Source organism: Schistocerca cancellata, unplaced genomic scaffold, assembly GCF_023864275.1.
Source record: "Schistocerca cancellata isolate TAMUIC-IGC-003103 unplaced genomic scaffold, iqSchCanc2.1 HiC_scaffold_1147, whole genome shotgun sequence".
Classification (NCBI taxonomy): Eukaryota; Metazoa; Arthropoda; class Insecta; order Orthoptera; family Acrididae; genus Schistocerca; species Schistocerca cancellata.
This window is the reverse complement of record NW_026047146.1, coordinates 3,218,733-3,244,356: the sequence shown is the minus strand read 5'-3', so window position 1 is coordinate 3,244,356 and position 25,624 is coordinate 3,218,733.

The window sequence follows — 25,624 nt, the reverse complement described above, 5'->3', positions numbered from 1 at the left end:
AGAAAATCCTGTCGTGCCCATAGGAACGTTCCTCGATTTAGAAGGAGACTTTCTATAACCCATAGTATTTCATAGCGACGCAATTTCTGTGTTAATTCGTCAATGTGAGGGAGCGAGAGATTCAGTAAAGAAGGAATAGTGCATCGGAAAGGAGATACTCGTATCCCAAAAGAAAATCCTGTTGTTTCCATAGAAATGTTCCCAGATTTAGAAGGAGAATTCCTATAACCCATAGTATTTCATAGCGTCGCCATTTCTGTGCTAATTCGTGAATGTGAGGGAGTGAGGGATGCAATAAAGAAGGAATAGTGCATCGTAAAGGAGATACTCGTATCCCAAAAGAAAATCCTGTCGTGTCCATAGGAACGTTCCTCGATTTAGAAGGAGAATTCCTATAACCAATAGTATTTCAATGCGATGCAATTTCTTTGTTAATTCGTCAATGTGAGGGAGCGAGAGATGCAGTAAAGAAGGAATAGTGCATCGGAAAGGAGATACTCGTATCCCAAAAGAAAATCCTGTCGTGTCCATAGGAACGATCCTCGATTGAGAAGGAAACTTTCTATAACCCATAGAATTTCATAGCGACGCAATTTCTGTGTTAATTCGTGAATGTGAGGGAGCGAGAGATGCAGTAAAGAAGGAATAGTGCATCGGAAAGGAGATACTCGTATCCCAAAAGAAATACCTGTTGTTTCCATAGAAACGTTCCTCGATTTAGAAGGAGAATTCCTATAACCCATAGTATTTCATAGCGACGCAATTTCTGTGTTAATTCGTCAATGTGAAGGAGCGAGAGATGCAGTAAAGAAGGAATAGTGCATCGGAAAGGAGATACTCGTATCCCAAAAGAAAATCCTGTTGTTTCCATAGAAATGTTCCCCGATTTAGAAGGAGAATTCCTATAACCCATAGTATTTCATAGCAACGCCATTTCTGTGTAAATTCGTCAATGTGAGGGAGTGAGAGATGCAATAAAGTAGGTATAGTGCATCGTAATGGAGATACTCGTATCCCAAAAGAAAATCCTGTCATGTCCATAGGAACGTTCCTCGATTTTGAAGGAGAATTCCTATAACCCATTGTATTTTAAAGCGACGCAATTTCTGTGTTAATTCGTCAATGTAAGGGAGCGAGAGATGCAGTAAGGAAGGAGTAGTGCCTCGGAAAGGAGATACTCGTATCGCAAAAGAAAATCCTGTCGTGTCCATAGGAACGTTCCTCGATTTAGAAGGAGAATTCCAATAACCCATAGTATTTCATAGCGACGCCATTTCTGTGTAAATTCTTCAATGTGAGGGAGTGAGAGATGCAATAAAGAGGGCATAGTGCATCGTAAAGGAGATACGCGTATCCCAAAAGAAAATCCTGTCATGTCCATAGGAACGTTCCTCGATTTAGAAGGAGAATTCCTATAACACATAGTATTTCAAAGCGATGCAATTTCTGTGTTAATTCGTCAATGTGAGGGAGCGAGAGATGCAGTAAAGAAGGAATAGTGCATCGGAAAGGAGATACTCGTATCCAAAAAGAAAATCCTGTCGTGTCCATAGGAACGTTCCTCGATTTAAATGGAGACTATCTATAACCGATAGTATTTCATAGCAACGCAATGTCTGTGGTTATTCGTCAATGTGAGGGAGCGAGAGACGCAGTAAAGAAGGAATAGTGCATCGGAAAGGAGATACTCGTATCCCAAAAGAAATACCTGTTGTTTCCATAGAAACGTACCTCGATTTAGAAGGAGAATTCCTATAACCCATAGTATTTCATAGCGACGCAATTTCTGTGTTAATTCGTCAATGTGAGGGAGCGAGAGACGCAGTAAAGAAGGAATAGTGCATCGGAAAGGAGATACTCGTATCCCAAAAAAAATCCTGTCGTTTCCATAGAAACGTTCCTCGATTTAGAAGGAGAATTCCTGTAACCTATAGTATTTCATAGCGACGCAATTTCTGTGATAATTCGTCAATGTGAGGGAGCGAGAGATGCAGTAAAGAAGGAATAGTGCATCGGAAAGGAGATACTCGTATCCCAAAAAAAATCCTGTCGTTTCCATAGAAACGTTCCTCGATTTAGAAGGAGAATTCCTGTAACCTATAGTATTTCATAGCGACGCAATTTCTGTGATAATTCGTCAATGTGAGGTAGCGAGAGATGCAGTAAAGAAGGAATAGTGCATCGGAAAGGAGATACTCGTATCCCAAAAGAAAATCCTGTCGTGTCCATAGGAACGTTCCTTGATTTAGAAGGTGAATCCCTATAACACATAGTATTTCAAAGCGATGCAATTTCTGTGTTAATTCGTCAATGTGAGGGAGCGAGAGATGCAGTAAAGAAGGAATAGTGCATCGGAAAGGAGATACTCGTATCCCAAAAGAAAATCCTTTTGTTTAAATAGTAACGTTCCTCGATTTAGAAGGAGAATTCCTGTAACCTATAGTATTTCATACCGACGCAATTTCTGTGTTAAATCGTCAATGTGAGGGAGCGAGAGATGCAGTAAAGAAGGAATAGTGCATCGGAAAGGAGATACTCGTATCCCAAAAGAAAATCCTGTCGTGTCCATAGGAACGTTTCTCGAATTAGAAGGAGAATTCCAATAACCCATAGGATTTCATAGCGACGCCATTTCTGTGTAAATTCGTCAATGTGAGGCAGCGAGAGATGCAGTAAAGAAGGAATAGTGCATCGGAAAGGAGATACTCGTATCCCAAAAGAAAATCCTGTCTTGTCCATAGGAACGTTCCTCGATTTAGAAGGAGAATTCCTATAACACATAGTATTTCAACGCGATGCAATTTCTGTGTTAAATCGTCTATGTGAGGGAGCGAGAGATGCAGTAAAGAAGGAATAGTGCATCGGAAAGGAGATACTCGTATCCCAAAGAAAAACCTGTAGTTTCCATAGAAATGTTCCTCGATTTAGAAGGAGAATTCCTGTAACCTATAGTATTTCATAGCGACGCAATTTCTGTGTTAATTCGTCAATGTGAGGGAGTGAGAGATGCAATAAAGAAGGAGTAGTGCATCGTAAAGGAGATACTCGTATCCCAAAAGAAAATCCTGTCTTGTCCATAGGAACGTTCCTCGATTTAGAAGGAGAATTCCTATAACACATAGTATTTCAAAGCGATGCAATTTCTGTGTTAAATCGTCAATGTGAGGGAGCGAGAGATGCAGTAAAGAAGGAATAGTGCTTCGGAAAGAGGATACTCGTATCCCAAAAGAAAATCCTGTCGTGTCCATAGGAACGTTCCTCGATTTAGAAGGAGAATTCCAAAAACCCATAGTATTTCATAGCGACGCCATTTCTGTTTTAAATCGTCAATGTGAGGGAGCGAGAGATGCAGTAAAGAAGGAATAGTGCATCGGAAAGGAGATACTCGTATCCCAAAAGAAAATCCTGTCATGTCCATATGAACGTTCCTCGATTTAGAAGGAGATTTCCTATAACCAATAGTATTTCAAAGCGATGCAATTTCTGTGTTAATTCGTCAATGTGAGGGAGCGAGAGATGCAGTAAAGAAGGAATAATGCATCGGAAAGGAGATACTCGTATCCCAAAAGAAAATCCTGTCGTGCCCATAGGAACGTTCCCCGATTTAGAAGGAGACTTTCTATAACCCATAGTATTTCATAGCGACGCAATATCTGTGTTAATTAGTCAATGTGAGGGAGCGAGAGATGCAGTAAAGAAGGAATAGTGCATCGGAAATGAGATACTCGTATCCCAAAAGAAATACCTATTGTTTCCATAGAAACGTTCCTCGATTTAGAAGGAGAATTCCTATAACCCATAGTATTTCATAGCGACGCAATTTCTGTGTTAATTCGTCAATGTGAGGGAGCGAGAGATGCAGTAAAGAAGGAATAGTGCATCGGAAAGGAGATACTCGTATCCCAAAAGAAAATCCTGTCGTTTCCATAGAAACGTTCCTCGATTTAGAAGGAGAATTCCTGTAACCTATTGTATTTCATAGCGACGCAATTTCTGTGTTAATTCGTCAATGTGAGGGAGTGAGAGATGCAATAAAGAAGGAATAGTGCATCGTAAAGGAGATACTCGTATCCCAAAAGAAAATCCTGTCGTGTCCATAGGAACGTTCCTCGATTTAGAAGGAGAATTCCAATAACCCATAGTATTTCATAGCGACGCCATTTCTGTTTTAAATCGTCAATGTGAGGGAGCGAGAGATGCAGTAAAGAAGGAATAGTGCATCGGAAAGGAGATACTCGTATCCCAAAAGAAAATCCTGTCATGTCCATATGAACGTTCCTCGATTTAGAAGGAGATTTCCTATAACCAATAGTATTTCAAAGCGATGCAATTTCTGTGTTAATTCGTCAATGTGAGGGAGCGAGAGATGCAGTAAAGAAGGAATAATGCATCGGAAAGGAGATACTCGTATCCCAAAAGAAAATCCTGTCGTGCCCATAGGAACGTTCCCCGATTTAGAAGGAGACTTTCTATAACCCATAGTATTTCATAGCGACGCAATATCTGTGTTAATTCGTCAATGTGAGGGAGCGAGAGATGCAGTAAAGAAGGAATAGTGCATCGGAAATGAGATACTCGTATCCCAAAAGAAATACCTATTGTTTCCATAGAAACGTTCCTCGATTTAGAAGGAGAATTCCTATAACCCATAGTATTTCATAGCGACGCAATTTCTGTGTTAATTCGTCAATGTGAGGGAGCGAGAGATGCAGTAAAGAAGGAATAGTGCATCGGAAAGGAGATACTCGTATCCCAAAAGAAAATCCTGTCGTTTCCATAGAAACGTTCCTCGATTTAGAAGGAGAATTCCTGTAACCTATTGTATTTCATAGCGACGCAATTTCTGTGTTAATTCGTCAATGTGAGGGAGTGAGAGATGCAATAAAGAAGGAATAGTGCATCGTAAAGGAGATACTCGTATCCCAAAAGAAAATCCTGTCGTGTCCATAGGAACGTTCCTCGATTTAGAAGGAGAATTACTATAACACATAGTACTTGAAAGCGATGTAATTTCTGTGTTAATTCGTCAATGTGAGGGAGCGAAAGATGTAGTAAAGAAGGAATAGTGCATCGGAAAGGAGATACTCGTATCCCAAAAGAAATACCTGTTGTTTACATAGAAACGTTCCTCGATTTAGAAGGAGAATTCCTATAACCCATAGTATTTCATAGCGACGCAATTTCTGTGTTAATTCGTCAATGTGAGGGAGTGAGAGATGCAATAAAGAAGGAATAGTGCATCGTAAAGGAGATACTCGTATCCCAAAAGAAAATCCTGTCTTGTCCATAGGAACGTTCCTCGATTTAGAAAGAGAATTCCTATAACCCATAGTATTTTAAAGCGACGCAATTTCTGTGTTAATTCGTCAATGTAAGGGAGCGAGAGATGCAGTAAAGAAGGAATAGTGCATCGGAAAGGAGATACTCGTATCGCAAAAGAAAATCCTGTTGTTTCCATAGAAATGTTCCCCGATTTAGAAGGAGAATTCCTATAACCCATGGTATTTCATAGCAACGCCATTTCTGTGTAAATTCGTCAATGTGAGGGAGTGAGAGATGCAATAAAGAAGGCATAGTGCATCGTAAAGGAGATACTCGTATCCCAAAAGAAAATCCTGTCATGTCCATAGGAACGTTCCTCGATTTAGAAAGAGAATTCCTATAACCTATAGTATTTTAAAGCGACGCAATTTCTGTGTTAATTCGTCAATGTAAGGGAGCGAGAGATGCAGTAAAGAAGGAGTAGTGCCTCGGAAAGGAGATACTCGTATCGCAAAAGAAAATCCTGTCGAGTCCATAGGAACGTTCCTCGATTTAGAAGGAGAATTCCAATAACCCATAGTATTTCATAGCGACGCCATTTCTGTGTAAATTCGTCAATGTGAGGGAGTGAGAGATGCATTAAAGAAGGAATAGTGCATCGTGAAAGAGATACTCGTATCCCAAAAGAAAATCCTGTCATGTCCATAGGAACGTTCCTCGATTTAGAAGGAGAATTCCTATAACCAATAGTATTTCAAAGCGATGCAATTTCTGTGTTAATTCGTCAATGTGAGGGAGCGAGAGATGCAGTAAAGAAGGAATAGTGCATCGGAAAGGAGATACTCGTGTCCCAAAAGAAAATCCTGTCGTGCCCATAGGAACGTTCCTCGATTTAGAAGGAGACTTTCTATAACCCATAGTATTTCATAGCGACGCAATTTCTGTGTTAATTCGTCAATGTGAGGGAGCGAGAGATTCAGTAAAGAAGGAATAGTGCATCGGAAAGGAGATACTCGTATCCCAAAAGAAAATCCTGTTGTTTCCATAGAAATGTTCCCAGATTTAGAAGGAGAATTCCTATAACCCATAGTATTTCATAGCGTCGCCATTTCTGTGCTAATTCGTGAATGTGAGGGAGTGAGGGATGCAATAAAGAAGGAATAGTGCATCGTAAAGGAGATACTCGTATCCCAAAAGAAAATCCTGTCGTGTCCATAGGAACGTTCCTCGATTTAGAAGGAGAATTCCTATAACCAATAGTATTTCAATGCGATGCAATTTCTTTGTTAATTCGTCAATGTGAGGGAGCGAGAGATGCAGTAAAGAAGGAATAGTGCATCGGAAAGGAGATACTCGTATCCCAAAAGAAAATCCTGTCGTGTCCATAGGAACGATCCTCGATTGAGAAGGAAACTTTCTATAACCCATAGAATTTCATAGCGACGCAATTTCTGTGTTAATTCGTGAATGTGAGGGAGCGAGAGATGCAGTAAAGAAGGAATAGTGCATCGGAAAGGAGATACTCGTATCCCAAAAGAAATACCTGTTGTTTCCATAGAAACGTTCCTCGATTTAGAAGGAGAATTCCTATAACCCATAGTATTTCATAGCGACGCAATTTCTGTGTTAATTCGTCAATGTGAAGGAGCGAGAGATGCAGTAAAGAAGGAATAGTGCATCGGAAAGGAGATACTCGTATCCCAAAAGAAAATCCTGTTGTTTCCATAGAAATGTTCCCCGATTTAGAAGGAGAATTCCTATAACCCATAGTATTTCATAGCAACGCCATTTCTGTGTAAATTCGTCAATGTGAGGGAGTGAGAGATGCAATAAAGTAGGTATAGTGCATCGTAATGGAGATACTCGTATCCCAAAAGAAAATCCTGTCATGTCCATAGGAACGTTCCTCGATTTTGAAGGAGAATTCCTATAACCCATTGTATTTTAAAGCGACGCAATTTCTGTGTTAATTCGTCAATGTAAGGGAGCGAGAGATGCAGTAAGGAAGGAGTAGTGCCTCGGAAAGGAGATACTCGTATCGCAAAAGAAAATCCTGTCGTGTCCATAGGAACGTTCCTCGATTTAGAAGGAGAATTCCAATAACCCATAGTATTTCATAGCGACGCCAATTCTGTGTAAATTCGTCAATGTGAGGGAGTGAGAGATGCAATAAAGAAGGAATAGTGCATCGTGAAAGAGATACTCGTATCCCAAAAGAAAATCCTGTCATGTCCATAGGAACGTTCCTCGATTTAGAAGGAGAATTCCTATAACCAATAGTATTTCAATGCGATGCAATTTCTTTGTTAATTCGTCAATGTGAGGGAGCGAGAGATGCAGTAAAGAAGGAATAGTGCATCGGAAAGGAGATACTCGTATCCCAAAAGAAAATCCTCTCGTGTCCATACGAGCGATCCTCGATTTAGAAGGAAACTTTCTATAACCCATAGTATTTCATAGCGACGCAATGTCTGTGTTAATTCGTGAATGTGAGGGAGCGAGAGATGCAGTAAAGAAGGAATAGTGCATCGGAAAGGAGATACTCGTATCCCAAAAGAAATACCTGTTGTTTCCATAGAAACGTTGCTCGATTTAGAAGGAGAATTCCTATAACCCATAGTATTTCATAGCGACGCAATTTCTGTGTTAATTCGTCAATGTGAGGGAGCGAGAGATGCAGTAAAGAAGGAATAGTACATCGGAAAGGAGATACTCGTATCCCAAAGAAAAACCTGTTGTTTCCATAGAAACGTTCCTCGATTTAGAAGGAGAATTTCTATAACCCATAGTATTTCTTATCGACGCCATTTCTGTGTTAATTCGTCAATGTGAGGGAGTGAGAGATGCAGTAAAGAAGGAGTAGTGCCTCGGAAAGGAGATACTCGTATCGCAAAAGAAAATCCTGTCGTGTCCATAGGAACGTTCCTCGATTTAGAAGGAGAATTCCTATAACCCATAGTATTTCATAGCGACGCCATTTCTGTGTAAATTCGTTAATTTGAGGGAGTGAGAGATGCAATAAAGGAGGAATAGTGCATCGTAAAGGAGATACTCGTATCCCAAAAGAAAATCCTGTCGTTTCCATAGAAACGTTCCTCGATTTAGAAGGAGAATTCCTGTAACCTATAGTATTTCATAGCGACGCAATTTCTGTGATAATTCGTCAATGTGAGGGAGCGTGAGATGCAGTAAAGAAGGAATTGTGCATCGGAAAGGAGATACTTGTATCCCAAACGAAAATCCTGTCGTGTCCATAGGAACGCGAAAGAACTTGCCCCCCTTCTAACAGCCGTGTACCGCAAGTCTCTAGAGGAACAGAAGGTTCCAAATGATTGGAAAAGAGCACAGGTAGTCCCAGTCTTCAAGAAGGGTCGTCGAGCAGATGCGCAAAACTATAGACCTATCTCTCTGACGTCGATCTGTTGTAGAATTTTAGAACATGTCTTTTGCTCGAGTATCATGTCGTTTTTGGAAACTCAGAATCTACTATGTAGGAATCAACATGGATTCCGGAAACAGCGATCGTGTGAAACCCAACTCGCATTATTTGTTCATGAAACCCAGAAAATATTAGATACAGGCTCCCAGGTAGATGCCATTTTCCTTGACTTCCGGAAGGCGTTCGATACAGTTCCGCACTGTCGCCTGATAAACAAAGTAAGAGCCTACGGAATATCAGACCAGCTGTGTGGCTGGATTGAAGAGTTTTTAGCAAACAGAACACAGCATGTTGTTCTCAATGGAGAGACATCTACAGACGTTAAAGTAACCTCTGGCGTGCCACAGGGGAGTGTTATGGGACCATTGCTTTTCACAATATATATAAATGACCTAGTAGATAGTGTCGGAAGTTCCATGCGGCTTTTCGCGGATGATGCTGTAGTATACAGAGAAGTTGCAGCATTAGAAAATTGTAGCGAAATGCAGGAAGACCTGCAGCGGATAGGCACTTGGTGCAGGGAGTGGCAACTGACCCTTAACATAGACAAATGTAATGTATTGCGAATACATAGAAAGAAGGATCCTTTATTGTATGAATATATGATAGCGGAACAAACACTGGTAGCAGTTACTTCTGTAAAATATCTGGGAGTATGCGTGCGGAACGATTTGAAGTGGAATGATCATATAAAATTAATTGTTGGTAAGGCGGGTACCAGGTTGAGATTCATTGGGAGAGTCCTTAGAAAATGTAGTCCATCAACAAAGGAGGTGGCTTACAAAACACTCGTTCGACCTATACTTGAGTATTGCTCATCAGTGTGGGATCCGTACCAGATCGGGTTGACGGAGGAGATAGAGAAGATCCAAAGAAGAGCGGCGCGTTTCGTCACAGGGTTATTTGTTACCGTGATAGCGTTACGGAGATGTTTAACAAACTCAAGTGGCAGACTCTGTAAGAGAGGCGCTCTGCATCGCGGTGTAGCTTGCTCGCCAGGTTTCGAGAGGGTGCGTTTCTGGATGAGGTATCGAATATATTGCTTCCCCCTACTTATACCTCCCGAGGAGATCACGAATGTAAAATTAGAGAGATTAGAGCGCGCACAGAGGCTTTCAGACAGTCGTTCTTCCCGCGAACCATACGCGACTGGAACAGGAAAGGGAGATAATGACAGTGGCACGTAAAGTGCCCTCCGCCACACACCGTTGGGTGGCTTGCGGAGTATAAATGTAGATGTAGATGTAGAACGTTCCTCGATTTAGAAGGAGAATTCCTATAACACATAGTATTTCAAAGCGATGAAATTTCTGTGTTAATTCGTCAATGTGAGGGAGCGAGAGATACAGTAAAGAAGGAATAATGCATCGGAAAGGAGATACTCATATCCCAAAAGAAAATCCTGTCGTGTCCATAGGAACGTTCCTCGATTTAGAAGGAGAATTCCTATAACACATAGTATTTCAAAGCGATGCAATTTCTGTGTTAATTCGTCAATGTGAGGGAGCGAGAGATGCAGTAAAGAAGGAATAGTGCATCGGAAAGGAGGTACTCATATCCCAAAAGAAAATCCTGTCCTTTCCATAGAAACGTTCCTCGATTTAGAAGGAGTATTCCTATAACCCAAGGTATTTCATAGCGTCGCAATTTCTGTTTTAATTCATCAATGTGAGGGAGCGAGAGATGCAGTCAAAAAGGAATAGTGCATCGGAAAGGAGATACTCATATCCCAAAAGAAAATCCTGTCGTTTCCATAGAAACTTTCCTCGGTTTAGAAGGAGAATTCCTATAACCCATAGTATTTTAAAGCGTCGCAATTTCTGTGTTAATACGTCAATGTAAGGGAGCGAGAGATGCAGTAAAGAAGGTGTAGTGCCTCGGAAAGGAGATACTCGTATCCCAAAAGAAAATCCTGTTGTTTCCATAGAAACGTTCCTCGATTTAGAAGGAGAATTCCTATAACCCATAGTGTTTCATAGCGACGCCATTTCTGTATTAATTCGTCAATGTGAGGGAGTGAGAGAACAATAAAAAAGGAATAGTGCATCGTAAAGGAGATACTCGTATCCCAAAAGAAAATCCTGTCGTGTCCATAGGAACGTTCCTCGATTTAGAGGGAGAATTCCTATAACACATAGTATTTCAAAGCGATGCAATTTCTGTGTTAATTCGTCAATGTGAGGGAGCGAGAGATGCAGTAAAGAAGGAATAGTGCATCGGAAAGGAGATACTCGTATCCCAAAGAAAATCCTGTCGTTTCCATAGAAACGTTCCTCGATTTAGAAGGAGAATTCCTGTAACCTATAGTATTTCATAGCGACGCAATTTCTGTGTAAATTCGTCAATGTGAGGGAGCGAGAGATGCAGTAAAGAAGGAATAGTGCATCGGAAAGGAGATACTCGTATCCCAAAAGAAATACCTGTTGTTTCCATAGAAACGTTCCTCGATTTAGAAGGATAATTACTAAAACCCATAGTATTTCATAGCGACGCCATTTGTGTGTAAATTCGTCCATGTGAGGGAGCGAGAGATGCTATAAAGAAGCAATAGTGCATCGTAAAGGAGATACTCGTATCCCAAAAGAAAATCCTGTCATGTCCATAGGAACGTTCCTCGATTTAAAAGGAGAATTCCTATAACCCATAGTATTTTAAAGCGAAGCAATTTCTGTGTTAATTCGTCAATGTAAGGGAGCGAGAGATGCAGTAAAGAAGGTGTAGTGCCTCGGAAAGGAGATACTCGTATCGCAAAAGAAAATCCTGTCGTTTCCATAGAAACGTTCCTCGATTTAGAAGGAGACATTCTACAACCCGTAGTATTTCATAGCGACGCAATTTCTGTGTTAATTCGTTAATGTGAGGGAGCGAGAGATGCAGTAAAGAAGGAATAGTGCATCGGAAAGGAGATACTCGTATCCCAAAAGAAAATCCTGTCTTTTCCATAGAAACGTTGCTCGATTTAGAAGGAGCATTCCTGTAACCTATAGTATTTCAAAGTGACGCAATTTCTGTGTTAATTTGTCAATGTGAGGGAGCGAGAAATGCAGTAAAGAAGGAATAGTGCATCGGAAAGGAGATACTCGTATCGCAAAAGAAAATCCTGTCGTTTCCATTGAAACGTTCCTCGATTTAAAAGGAGAATTTTTTATAACCTATAGTATTTCATAGCGACGCAATTTCTGTGTTAATTCTTCAATGTGAGGGAGTGAGAGATGCAACAAAGGAGGAATAGTGCATCGTAAAGGAGATACTCGTATCCCAAAATAAAATCCTCTCGTGTCCATAGGAACGTTCCTCGATTTAGAAGGAGAATTCCTATAACACATAGTAATTCAAAGCGATGCAATTTCTGTGTTAATTCATCAATGTGATGGAGCGAGGGATGCAGTAAAGAAGGAATAGTGCATCGGAAAGGAGATACTCGTATCCCAAAAGAAAATCATGTCGTTTCCATAGAAACGTTCCTCGATTTAGAAGGAGAATTCCGAAAACCCATAGTATTTCATAGCCACGCAATTTCTGTGTTAATTCGTCAATGTGAGGGAGCGAGTGATGCAGGAAAGAAGGAATAGAGCATCGTAAAGGAGATACTCGTATCCCAAAAGAAAATCCTGTTGTTTCCATAGAAACGTTCCTCGATTTAGAAGGAGAATTCCTATAACCCATAGTATTTCATAGTGACGCCACTTCTGTGTAAATTCGTCAATGTGGGGGAGTGAGAGATGCAATAAAGAAGGAATAGTTTATCGTAAAGGAGATACTCGTATCCCTAAAGAAAATCCTGTCATGTCCATAGGAACGTTCCTCGATTTAGAAGGAGAATTCCTATAACCCATAGTACCTTAAAGCGACGCAATTTCTGTGTTAATTCGTCAATGGGAGGGAGTGAGAGATGCAGTAAAGAAGGAATAGTTCATCGGAAAGTAGATACTCGTATCCCAAAAGAAATACCTGTTGTTTCCATAGAAACGTTCCTCGATTTAGAAGGAGAATTCCTATAACCCATAGTATTTCATAGCGACGCAATTTCTGTTTTAACTCGTCAGTGTGAGAGAGCGAGAGATGCAGTAAAGAAGGAATAGTGCATCGGAAAGGAGATACTCGTATCCCAAAAGAAAAGCATGTCGTTTCCATAGAAACGTTCCTCGATTTAGAAGGACAATTCCGAAAACCCATAGTACTTCATAGCCACGCAATTTCTGTGTTAATTCGTCAATGTGAGGGAGCGAGAGATGCAGGAAAGAAGGAATAGAGCATCGGAAAGGAGATACTCGTATCGCTAAAGAAAATCCTGTCGTTTCCATAGAAACGTTCCTCGATTTAGAAGGAGAATTCCTGTAACCTACAGTATTTCATAGCGACGCAATTTCATTGTTAATTCGTCAATGTGAGGGAGTGAGAGATGCAATAAAGAAAGAATAGTGCATCGTAAAGGAGATACTCGTATCCCAAAAGAAAATCCTGTCGTGTCCATAGGAACGTTCCTCGATTTAGAAGGAGAATTCCTATAACACATAGTATTTAAAAACGATGCAATTTCTGTGTTAATTCGTCAATGGGAGGGAGTGACAGATGCAGTAAAGAAGGAATAGTGCATCGGAAAGTAGATACTCGTATCCCAAAAGAAATACCTGTTGTTTCCATAGAACGTTCCTCGATTTAGAAAAGGAATTCCTATAACCCATAGTATTTCATAGCGACGCAATTTCTGTTTTAATTCGTCAATGTGAGAGAGCGAGAGATGCAGTAAAGAAGGAATAGTGCATCGGAAAGGAGATACTCGTATCCCAAAAGAAAAACCTGTTGTTTCCATAGAAATGTTCCCCGATTTAGAACGAGAATTCCTATAACCCATTGTATTTCGTAGCAACGCCATTTCTGTGTAAATTCGTCAATGTGAGGGAGTGAGAAATGCAATAAAAAAGGAATAGTGCATCGTAAAGGAGATACTCGTATCCCAAAAGAAAATCCTGTCATATCCATAGGAACGTTCCTCGATTTAGAAGGAGAATTCCTATAATCCATAGTATTCTAAAGCGACGCAATTTCTGTGTTAATTCGTCAATGTAAGGGAGCGAGAGATGCAGTAAAGAAGGAGTAGTGCCTCGGAAAGGAGATACTCGTATCGCAAAAGAAAATCCTGTCGTGTCCATAGGAACGTTCCTCGATTTAGTCGGAGAATTCCTATAACCAATAGTATTTCAAAGCGATGCAATTTCTGTGTTAATTCGTCAATGTGAGGGAGCGAGAGATGCAGTAAAGAAGGAATAGTGCATCGGAAAGGAGATACTCGTATCCCAAAAGAAAATCCTGTCGTGTCGATAGGAACGTTCCTCGATTTAGAAGGAGAATTCCTATAACACATAGTATTTCAAAGCGATGCAATTTCTGTGTTAATTCGTCAATGTGACGGAGCGAGAGATGCAGTAAAGAAGGAGTAGTGCCTCGGAAAGGAGGTACTCGTATCCCAAAAGAAAATCCTGTCATGTCCATAGGAACGATCCGCGATTTAGAAGGAGAATTCCTATAACCCATAGCATTTCATAGCGACGCCATTTCTGTGTAAATTCGTCAATGTGAGGGAGTGAGAGATGCAACAATAAAGGAATAGTGTATCGTAAAGGAGATACTCGTATTCCAAAAGAAAATCCTGTCATGTCCATAGGAATGTTCCTCGATTTACAGGGAGAATTCCTATAACCCATAGTATTTTAAAGCGACGCAATTTCTGTGTTAATTCGTCAATGTGAGGGAGCGAGAGATGCAGTAAAAAAGGAGTAGTGCATCGGAAAGGAGATACTCGTATCCCAAAAGAAAATCCTGTCATGTCCATAGGAACGATCGTCGATTTAGAAGGAGAATTCCTATAACACATAGCATTTCATAGCGACGCCATTTCTGTGTAAATTCGTCAATGTGAGGGAGCGAGAGATGCAATAAAGAAGGAATAGTGCATCGTAAAAGAGATACTCGTATCCCAAAAGAAAATCCTGTCATGTCCATAGGAACGTTCCTCGATTTAGTAGGAGAATTCCTATAACCAATAGTATTTCAAAGCGATGCAATTTCTGTGTTAATTCGTCAATGTGAGGGAGCGAGAGATGCAGTAAAGAAGAAATAGTGCATCGGAAAGGAGATACTCGTATCCCAAAAGAAAATCCTGTCGTGTCGATAGGAACGTTCCTCGATTTAGAAGGAGAATTCCTATAACACATAGTATTTCAAAGCGATGCAATTTCTGTGTTAATTCGTCAATGTGAGGGAGCGAGAGATGCAGTAAAGAAGGAATAGTGCATCGGAAAGGAGATACTCGTATCCCAAAAGAAAATCCTGTCATGTCCATAGAACGTTCCTCGATTTAGTAGGAGCATTCCTATAACCAATAGTATTTCAAAGCGACGCAATTTCTGTGTTAATTCGTCAATGTAAGGGAGCGAGAGATGCAGTAAGGAAGGAGTAGTGCCTCGGAAAGGAGATACTCGTATCCCAAAAGAAAATCCTGTCATGTCCATAGGAACGTTCCTCGATTTAGAAGGAGAATTCCTATAACCCATAGTATTTTAAAGCGACGCAATTTCTGTGCTAATTCGTCAATGTAAGGGAGCGAGAGATGCAGTAAAGAAGGATTAGTGCCTCGGAAAGGAGATACTCGTATAGCAAAAGAAAATCCTGTCGTGTCCATAGGAACGTTCCTCGATTTAGAAGGAGAATTCCCATAACACATAGTATTTCAAAGCGATGCAATTTCTGTGTTAATTCGTCAATGTGACGGAGCGAGAGATGCAATAAAGAAGGAATAGTGCATCGTAAAAGAGATACTCGTATCCCAAAAGAAAATCCTGTCATGTCCATAGAAGCGTTCCTCGATTTAGTAGGAGAATTCCTATAACCAATAGTATTTCAAGGCGACGCAATTTCTGTGTTAATTCGTCAATGTAAGGGAGCGAGAGATGGAGTAAAGAAGGAGTAGTGCCTCGGAAAGAAGATACTCGTATCCCAAAAGAAAATCCTGTCATGTCCATAGGAACGGTCCTCGATTTAGAAGAAGAATTCCTATAACCCATAGTATTTTAAAGCGACGCAATTTCTGTGTTAATTCGTCAATGTAAGGGAGCGAGAGATGCAGTAAAGAAGGAGTAGTGCCTCGGAAAGGAGATACTCGTATCGCAAAAGAAAATCCTGTTGTTTCCATAGGAACGTTCCTCGATTTAGAAGGAGAATTCCTATAACACATAGTATTTCAAAGCGATGCAATTTCAGTGTTAATTCGTCAATGAGAGGGAGCGAGAGATGCAGTAAAGAAGGAATAGTGCATCGGAAAGGAGATACACGTATCCCAAAAGAATATCCTGTCGTGTCCATAGGAACGTTCCTCGATTTAGAAGGAGACTTTCTATAACCCATAGTATATCATAGCGATGCAATTTCTGTGTTAATTCGTCAATGTGAGGGAGCGAGAAATGCAGTAAAGAAGGAATAGTGCATCTGAAAGGAGATACTCGTATCCCAAAAGAAATACCTGTTGTTTCCATAGAAACGTTCCTCGATTTAAAAGGAGAATTCTTATAACCCATAGTATTTCATAGCGACGCAATTTCTGCGTTAATTCGTCAATGTGAGGGAGCGAGAGATGCAGTAAAGAAGGAATAGTGAATCGGAAAGGAGATAGTCGTATCCCAAAAGAAAAACCTGTTGTTTCCATAGAAATGTTCCTCGGTTTAGAAGGAGAATTCCTATAACACATAGTATTTCATAGCGACGCCATTTCTGTGTAAATTCGTCAATGTGAGGGAGTGAGAGATGCAATAAAGAAGGAATAGTGCATCGTAAAAGAGATACTCGTATCCCTAAAGAAAATCCTGACGTGTCCATAGGAACGTTCCTGGATTTAGAAGGAGAATTCCTAAAACACATAGTATTTCAAAGCGATGCAATTTCTGTGTTAATTCGTCAATGTGAGGGAGCGAGAGATGCAGTAAAGAAGGAATAGTGCCTGGAAAGGAGATACTCGTATCGCAAAAGAAAATCCTGTCATGTCCATAGGAACGTTCCTCGATTTAGAAGGAGAATTCCTATAACCCATAGTATTTTAAAGCGACGCAATTTCTGTGTTAATTCGTCAATGTAAGGGAGCGAGAGATGCAGTAAAGAAGGAGTAGTGCCTCGGAAAGGAGATACTCGTATCGCAAAAGAAAATCCTGTCGTGTCCATAGGAACGTTCCTCGATTTAGAAGGAGAATTCCTATAACACATAGTATTTCAAAGCGATGCAATTTCTGTGTTAATTCGTCAATGTGAGGGAGCGAGAGATGCAGTAAAGAAGGAATAGTGCATCGGAAAGGAGATACTCGTATCCCAAAAGAAAATCCTGTCGTGTCCATAGGAACGTTCCTCGATTTAGAAGGAGACTTTCTATAACCCATAGTATTTCATAGCGATGCAATTTCTGTGTTAATTCGTCAATGTGAGGGACCGAGAGATGCAGTAAAGAAGGAATAGTGCATCTGAAAGGAGATACTCGTATCCCAAAAGAAATACCTGTTGTTTCCATAGAAACGTTCCTCGATTTAGAAGGAGAATTCCTATAACGCATAGTATTTCATAGCGACGCAATTTCTGCGTTAATTCGTCAATGTGAGGGAGCGAGAGATGCAGTAAAGATGGAATAGTGCATCGGAAAGGAGATAGTCGTATCCCAAAAGAAAAACCTGTTGTTTCCATAGAAACGTTCCTCGGTTTAGAAGGAGAATTCCTATAACACATAGTATTTCATAGCGACGCCATTTCTGTGTAAATTCGTCAATGTGAGGGAGTGAGAGATGCAATAAAGAAGGAATAGTGCATCGTAAAAGAGATACTCGTATCCCAAAAGAAAATCCTGACGTGTCTATAGGAACGTTCCTCGATTTAGAAGGAGAATACCTAAAACACATAGTATTTCAAAGCGATGCAATATCTGTGTTAATTCGTCAATGTGAGGGAGCGAGAGATGCAGTAAAGAAGGAATAGTGCATCGGAAAGGAGATACTCGTATCCCAAAATAAAATCCTGTCGTTTCCATAGAAACGTTCCTCGATTTAGAAGGAGAATTCCTGTAACCTATAGTATTTCATAGCGACGCAATTTCTGTGATAATTCGTCAATGTGAGGGAGCGAGAGATGCAGTAAAGAAGGAATAGTGCATCGGAAAGGAGATACTCGTATCCCAAAAGAAAATCCTGTCGTGTCCATAGGAACGTTCCTCGATTTAGGAGGAGAATTCCTATAACACATAGTATTTCAAAGCGATGCAATTTCTGTGTTAATTCGTCAATGTGAGGGAGCGAGAGATGCAGTAAAGAAAGAATAGTGCATCGGAAAGGATATACTCGTATCACAAAAGAAAATCCTGTCTTTTCCATAGAAACGTTCCTCGATTTAGAAGGAGACTTTTTATAACCCATAGTATTTCATAGCGACGCAATTTCTGTGTTAATTCGTCATTGTGAGGGAGCGAGACATGCATTAAAGAAGGAATAGTGCAACGGAAAGGAGATACTCGTATCCCAAAAGAAAATCCTGTCGTTTCCATAGAAACGTTCCTCGATTTAGAAGGAGAAATTCTATAACCCATAGTATTTCATAGCGACGCAATTTCTGTGTTAATTCGTCAATGTGAGGGAGTGAGAGATGCAATAAAGGAGGAATAGTGCATCGTAAAGGAGATACTCTTATCCCAAAAGAAAATCCTGTCGTTTCCATAGAAACGTTCCTCGATACAGAAGGAGAATTCCTGTAACCTATAGTATTTCATAGCGAAGAAAATTTCTGTGTTAATTCGTCAATGTGAGGGAGCGAGAGATGCAGTAAAGAAGGAATAGTGCATCGGAAAGGAGATACTCGTATCCCAAAAGAAAATCCTGTCGTGTCCATAGGAACGTTCCTCGATTTAGAAGGAGAACTCCCATAACACATAGTATTTCAAAGCGATGCAATTTCTGTGTTAATTCGTCAATGTGAGGGAGCGAGAGATGCAGTAAAGAAGGAATAGTGCATCGGAAAGGAGGTACTCATATCCCAAAAGAAAATCCTTTCGTTTCCATAGAAGCGTTCCTCGATTTAGATGGAGTATTCCTATAACCCAAGGTATTTCATAGCGACGCAATTTCTGTGTTAATTCATCAATGTGAGGGAGCGAGAGATGCAGTCAAAAAGGAATAGTGCATCGGAAAGAAGATACTGGTATCCCAATACAAAATCCTGTCGTTTCCATAGATACTTTCCTCGGTTTAGAAGGAGAATTCCTATAACCCATAGTGTTTTGAAGCGACGCAATTTCTGTGTTAATACGTCAATGTAAGGGAGCGAGAGATGCAGTAAAGAAGGAGTAGTGCCTCGAAATGGAGATACTCGTATCGCAAAAGAAAATCGTGTCGTTTCCACAGAAACGTTCCTCGATTTAGAAGGAGACTTTCTATAACATATAGTATTTCATAGCGACGCATTTTCTGTGTTAATTCGTCAATGGGAGGGAGCGAGAGATGCATTAAAGACGGAATAGTGCATCGGAAAGGAGATACTCGTATCCCAAAAGAAAAACCTGTTGTTTCCATAGAAACGTTCCTCGATTTAGAAGGAGAATTCCTATAACCCATAGTATTTCATAGCGACGCCATTTCTGTGTTAATTCGTCAATGTGAGGGAGTGAGAGATGCAATAAAGAAGGAATAGTGCATCGTAAAGGAGATACTCGTATCCCAAAAGAAAATCCCGTCGTGTCCATAGGAACGTTCCTCGATTTAGAAGGAGAATTCCTATAACACATAGTATTTCAAAGCGATGCAATTTCTGTGTTAATTCGTCAATGTGAGGGAGCGAGAGATGTAGTAAAGAAGGAATAGTGCATCGGAAAGGAGATACTCGTATCCCAAAAGAAAATCCTGTCGTTTCCATAGAAACGTTCCTCGATTTAGAAGGAGAATTCCTGTAACTTATAGTATTTCATAGCGACGCAATTTCAGTGTTAATTCGTCAATGTGAGGGAGCGAGAGATGCAGTAAAGAAGGAATAGTGCATCGGAAAGGAGATACTCGTATCCCAAAAGAAATATCTGTTGTTTGCATAGAAACGTTCCTCGATTTAGAAGGAGAATTCCTATAACCCATAGTATTTCATAGCGACGCCATTTCTGTGTAAATTCGTCAATGTAAGGGAGTGAGAGATGCAATAAAGAAGGAATAGTGCGTCGTAAAAGAGATACTCGTATCCCAAAAGAAAATCCTGACGTGTCCATAGGAACGTTCCTCGATTTAGAAGGAGAATTCCTAAAACACATAGTATTTCAAAGCGATGCAATTTCTGTGTTAATTCGTCAATGTGAGGGAGCGAGAGATGCAGTGAAGAAGGAGTAGTGCATCGGAAAGGAGATACTCGTATCCCAAAATAAAATCCTGTCGTTTCCATAGAAACGTTCCTCGATTTAGAAGGAGAATTCCTGTAACCTATAGTATTTCATAGCGACGCAATTTCTGTGATAATTCGTCAATGTGAGGGAGCGAGAGATGCAGTAAAGAAGGAATGGTGCATCGGAAAGGAGATACTCGTATCCCAAAAGAAAATCCTGTCGTGTCCATAGGAACGTTCCTCGATTTAGGAGGTGAATTCCTATAACACATAGTATTTCAAAGCGATGCAATTTCTGTGTTAATTCGTCAATGTGAGGGAGCGAGAGATGCAGTAAAGAAGGAATAGTGCATCGGAAAGGAGATACTCGTATCCCAAAAGAAAATCCTGTCTTTTCCATAGAAACGTTCCTCGATTTAGAAGGAGACTTTTTATAACCCATAGTATTTCATAGTGACGCAATTTCTGTGTTATTTCGTCAATGTGAGGGAGCGAGACATGCAGTAAAGAAGGAATAGTGCATCGGAAAGGAGATACTCGTATCCATAGATAATCCTGTCGTGTCCATAGGAACGTTCCTCGATTTAGAAGGAGAACGCCCATAACACATAGTATTTCAAAGCGATGCAATTTCTGTGTTAATTCGTCAATGTGAGGGAGCGAGAGATGCAGTAAAGAAGGAATAGTGCATCGGAAAGGAGGTACTCATATCCCAAAAGAAAATCCTGTCGTTTCCATAGAAGCGTTCCTCGATTTAGATGGAGTATTCCTATAACCCAAGGTATTTCATAGCGACGCAATTTCTGTGTTAATTCATCAATGTGAGGGAGCGAGAGATGCAGTCAAAAAGGAATAGTGCATCGGAAAGAAGATACTGGTATCCCAAAACAAAATCCTGTCGTTGCCATAGAAACTTTCCTCGGTTTAGAAGGAGAATTCCTATAACCCATAGTATTTTAAAGCGACGCAATTTCTGTGTTAATACGTCAATGTAAGGGAGCGAGAGATGCATTAAAGAAGGAGTAGTGCCTCGAAATGGAGATACTCGTATCGCAAAAGAAAATCGTGTCGTTTCCATAGAAACGTTCCTCGATTTAGAAGGAGACTTTCTATAACCCATAGTATTTCATAGCGACGCAATTTCTGTGTTAATTCGTCAATGTGAGGGAGCGAGAGATGCATTAAAGAAGGAATAGTGCATCGGAATGGAGATACTCGTATCCCAAAAGAAAAACCTGTTGTTTCCATAGAAACGTTCCTCGATTTAGAAGGAGAATTCCTATAACCCATAGTGTTTCATAGCGACGCCATTTCTGTGTTAATTCGTCAATGTGAGGGAGTGAGAGATGCAATAAAAAAGGAATAGTGCATCGTAAAGGAGATACTCGTATCCCAAAAGAAAATCCTGTCGTGTCCATAGGAACGTTCCTCGATTTAGAGGGAGAATTCCTATAACACATAGTATTTCAAAGCGATGCAATTTCTGTGTTAATTCGTCAATGTGAGGGAGCGAGAGATGCAGTAAAGAAGGAATAGTGCATCGGAAAGGAGATACTCGTATCCCAAAGAAAATCCTGTCGTTTCCATAGAAACGTTCCTCGATTTAGAAGGAGAATTCCTGTAACCTATAGTATTTCATAGCGACGCAATTTCTGTGTAAATTCGTCAATGTGAGGGAGCGAGAGATGCAGTAAAGAAGGAATAGTGCATGGGAAAGGAGATACACGTATCCCAAAAGAAAAACCTGTTGTTTCCATAGAAACGTTCCTCGATTTAGAAGGATAATTACTAAAACCCATAGTATTTCATAGCGACGCCATTTGTGTGTAAATTCGTCAATGTGAGGTAGCGAGAGATGCTATAAAGAAGGAATAGTGCAACGTAAAGGAGATACTCGTATCCCAAAAGAAAATCCTGTCATGTCCATTGGAACGTTCCTCGATTTAAAAGGAGAATTCCTATAACCCATAGTATTTTAAAGCGAAGCAATTTCTGTGTTAATTCGTCAATGTAAGGGAGCGAGAGATGCAGTAAAGAAGGAGTAGTGCCTCGGAAAGGAGATACTCGTATCGCAAAAGATAATCCTGTCGTTTCCACAGTAACGTTCCTCGATTTAGAAGGAGACATTCTACTACCCGTAGTATTTCATAGCGACGCAATTTCTGTGTTAATTCGTTAATGTGAGGGAGCGAGAGATGCAGTAAAGAAGGAATAGTGCATCGGAAAGGAGATACTCGTATCCCAAAAGAAAATCCTGTCGTTTCCATTGAAACGTTGCTCGATTTAGAAGGAGCATTCCTGTAACCTATAGTATTTCAAAGTGACGCAATTTCTGTGTTAATTTGTCAATGTGAGGGATCGAGAAATGCAGTAAAGAAGGAATAGTGCATCGGAAAGGAGATACTCGTATCGCAAAAGAAAATCCTGTCGTTTCCATTGAAACGTTCCTCGATTTAAAAGGAGAATTTTTTATAACCCATAGTATTTCATAGCGACGCAATTTCTGTGTTAATTCGTCAATGTGAGGGAGTGAGAGATGCAACAAAGGAGGAATAGTGCATCGTAAAGGAGATACTCGTATCCCAAAATAAAATCCTCTCGTGTCCACAGGAACGTTCCTCGATTTAGAAGGAGAATTCCTATAACACATAGTATTTCAAAGCGATGCAATTTCTGTGTTAATTCATCAATGTGATGGAGCGAGGGATGCAGTAAAGAAGGAATAGTGCATCGGAAAGGAGATACTCGTATCCCAAAAGAAAATCATGTCGTTTCCATAGAAACGTTCCTCGATTTAGAAGGAGAATTCCGAAAACCCATAGTATTTCATAGCCACGCAATTTCTGTGTTAATTCGTCAATGTGAGGGAGCGAGTGATGCAGGAAAGAAGGAATAGAGCATCGGAAAGGAGATACTCGTATCCCAAAAGAAAATCCTGTTGTTTCCATAGAAACGTTCCTCGATTTAGAAGGAGAATTCCTATAACCCATAGTATTTCATAGTGACGCCACTTCTGTGTAAATTCGTCAATGTGGGGGAGTGAGAGATGCAATAAAGAAGGAATAGTTTATCATAAAGGAGATACTCGTATCCCTAAAGAAAATCCTGTCATGTCCATAGGAACGTTCCTCGACTTAGAAGGAGAATTCCTATAACCCATAGTACCTTAAAGCGACGCAATTTCTGTGTTAATTCGTCAATGGGAGGGAGTGAGAGATGCAGTAAAGAAGGAATAGTGCATCGGAAAGTAGATACTCGTATCCCAAAAGAAATACCTGTTGTTTCCATAGAAACGTTCCTCGATTTAGAAGGAGAATTCCTATAACCCATAGTATTTCATAGCGACGCAATTTCTGTTTTAATTCGTCAGTGTGAGAGAGCGAGAGATGCAGTAAAGAAGGAATAGTGCATCGGAAAGGAGATACTCGTATCCCAAAAGAAAAGCATGTCGTTTCCATAGAAACGTTCCTCGATTTAGAAGGAGAATTCCGAAAACCCATAGTACTTCATAGCCACGCAATTTCTGTGTTAATTCGTCAATGTGAGGGAGCGAGAGATGCAGGAAAGAAGGAATAGAGCATCGGAAAGGAGATACTCGTATCGCTAAAGAAAATCCTGTCGTTTCCATAGAAACGTTCCTCGATTTAGAAGGAGAATTCCTGTAACCTACAGTATTTCATAGCGACGCAATTTCTTTGTTAATTCGTCAATGTGAGGGAGTGAGAGATGCAATAAAGAAAGAATAGTGCATCGTAAAGGAGATACTCGTATCCCAAAAGAAAATCCTGTCGTGTCCATAGGAACGTTCCTCGATTTAGAAGGAGAATTCCTATAACACATAGTATTTAAAAACGATGCAATTTCTGTGTTAATTCGTCAATGGGAGGGAGTGAGAGATGCAGTAAAGAAGGAATAGTGCATCGGAAAGTAGATACTCGTATCCCAAAAGAAATACCTGTTGTTTACATAGAACGTTATTCGATTTCGAAAAGGAATTCCTATAACCCATAGTATTTCATAGCGACGCAATTTCTGTTTTAATTCGTCAATGTGAGAGAGCGAGAGATGCAGTAAAGAAGGAATAGTGCATCGGAAAGGAGATACTCGTATCCCAAAAGAAAAACCTGTTGTTTCCATAGAAATGTTCCCCGATTTAGAACGAGAAGTCCTATAACCCATTGTATTTCATAGCAACGCCATTTCTGTGTAAATTCGTCAATGTGAGGGAGTGAGAAATGCAATAAAAAAGGAATAGTGCATCGTAAAGGAGATACTCGTATCCCAAAAGAAAATCCTGTCATATCCATAGGAACGTTCCTCGATTTAGAAGGAGAATTCCTATAATCCATAGTATTTTAAAGCGACGCAATTTCTGTGTTAATTCGTCAATGTAAGGGAGCGAGAGATGCAGTAAAGAAGGAGTAGTGCCTCGGAAAGGAGATACTCGTATCGCAAAAGAAAATCCTGTCGTGTCCATAGGAACGTTCCTCGATTTAGTCGGAGAATTCCTATAACCAATAGTATTTCAAAGCGATGCAATTTCTGTGTTAATTCGTCAATGTGAGGGAGCGAGAGATGCAGTAAAGAAGGAATAGTGCATCGGAAAGGAGATACTCGTATCCCAAAAGAAAATCCTGTCGTGTCGATAGGAACGTTCCTCGATTTAGAAGGAGAATTCCTATAACACATAGTATTTCAAAGCGATGCAATTTCTGTGTTAATTCGTCAATGTGACGGAGCGAGAGATGCAGTAAAGGAGGAGTAGTGCCTCGGAAAGGAGGTACTCGTATCCCAAAAGAAAATCCTGTCATGTCCATAGGAACGATCATCGATTTAGAAGGAGAATTCCTATAACCCATAGCATTTCATAGCGACGCCATTTCTGTGTAAATTCGTCAATGTGAGGGAGTGAGAGATGCAACAATAAAGGAATAGTGTATCGTAAAGGAGATACTCGTATTCCAAAAGAAAATCCTGTCATGTCCATAGGAATGTTCCTCGATTTACAGGGAGAATTCCTATAACCCATAGTATTTTAAAGCGACGCAATTTCTGTGTTAATTCGTCAATGTGAGGGAGCGAGAGATGCAGTAAAAAAGGAGTAGTGCATCGGAAAGGAGATACTCGTATCCCAAAAGAAAATCCTGTCATGTCCATAGGAACGATCGTCGATTTAGAAGGAGAATTCCTATAACCCATAGCATTTCATAGCGACGCCATTTCTGTGTAAATTCGTCAATGTGAGGGAGCGAGAGATGCAATAAAGAAGGAATAGTGCATCGTAAAAGAGATACTCGTATCCCAAAAGAAAATCCTGTCATGTCAATAGGAACGTTCCTCGATTTAGTAGGAGAATTCCTATAACCAATAGTATTTCAAAGCGATGCAATTTCTGTGTTAATTCGTCAATGTGAGGGAGCGAGAGATGCAGTAAAGAAGAAATAGTGCATCGGAAAGGAGATACTCGTATCCCAAAAGAAAATCCTGTCGTGTCGATAGGAACGTTCCTCGATTTAGAAGGAGAATTCCTATAACACATAG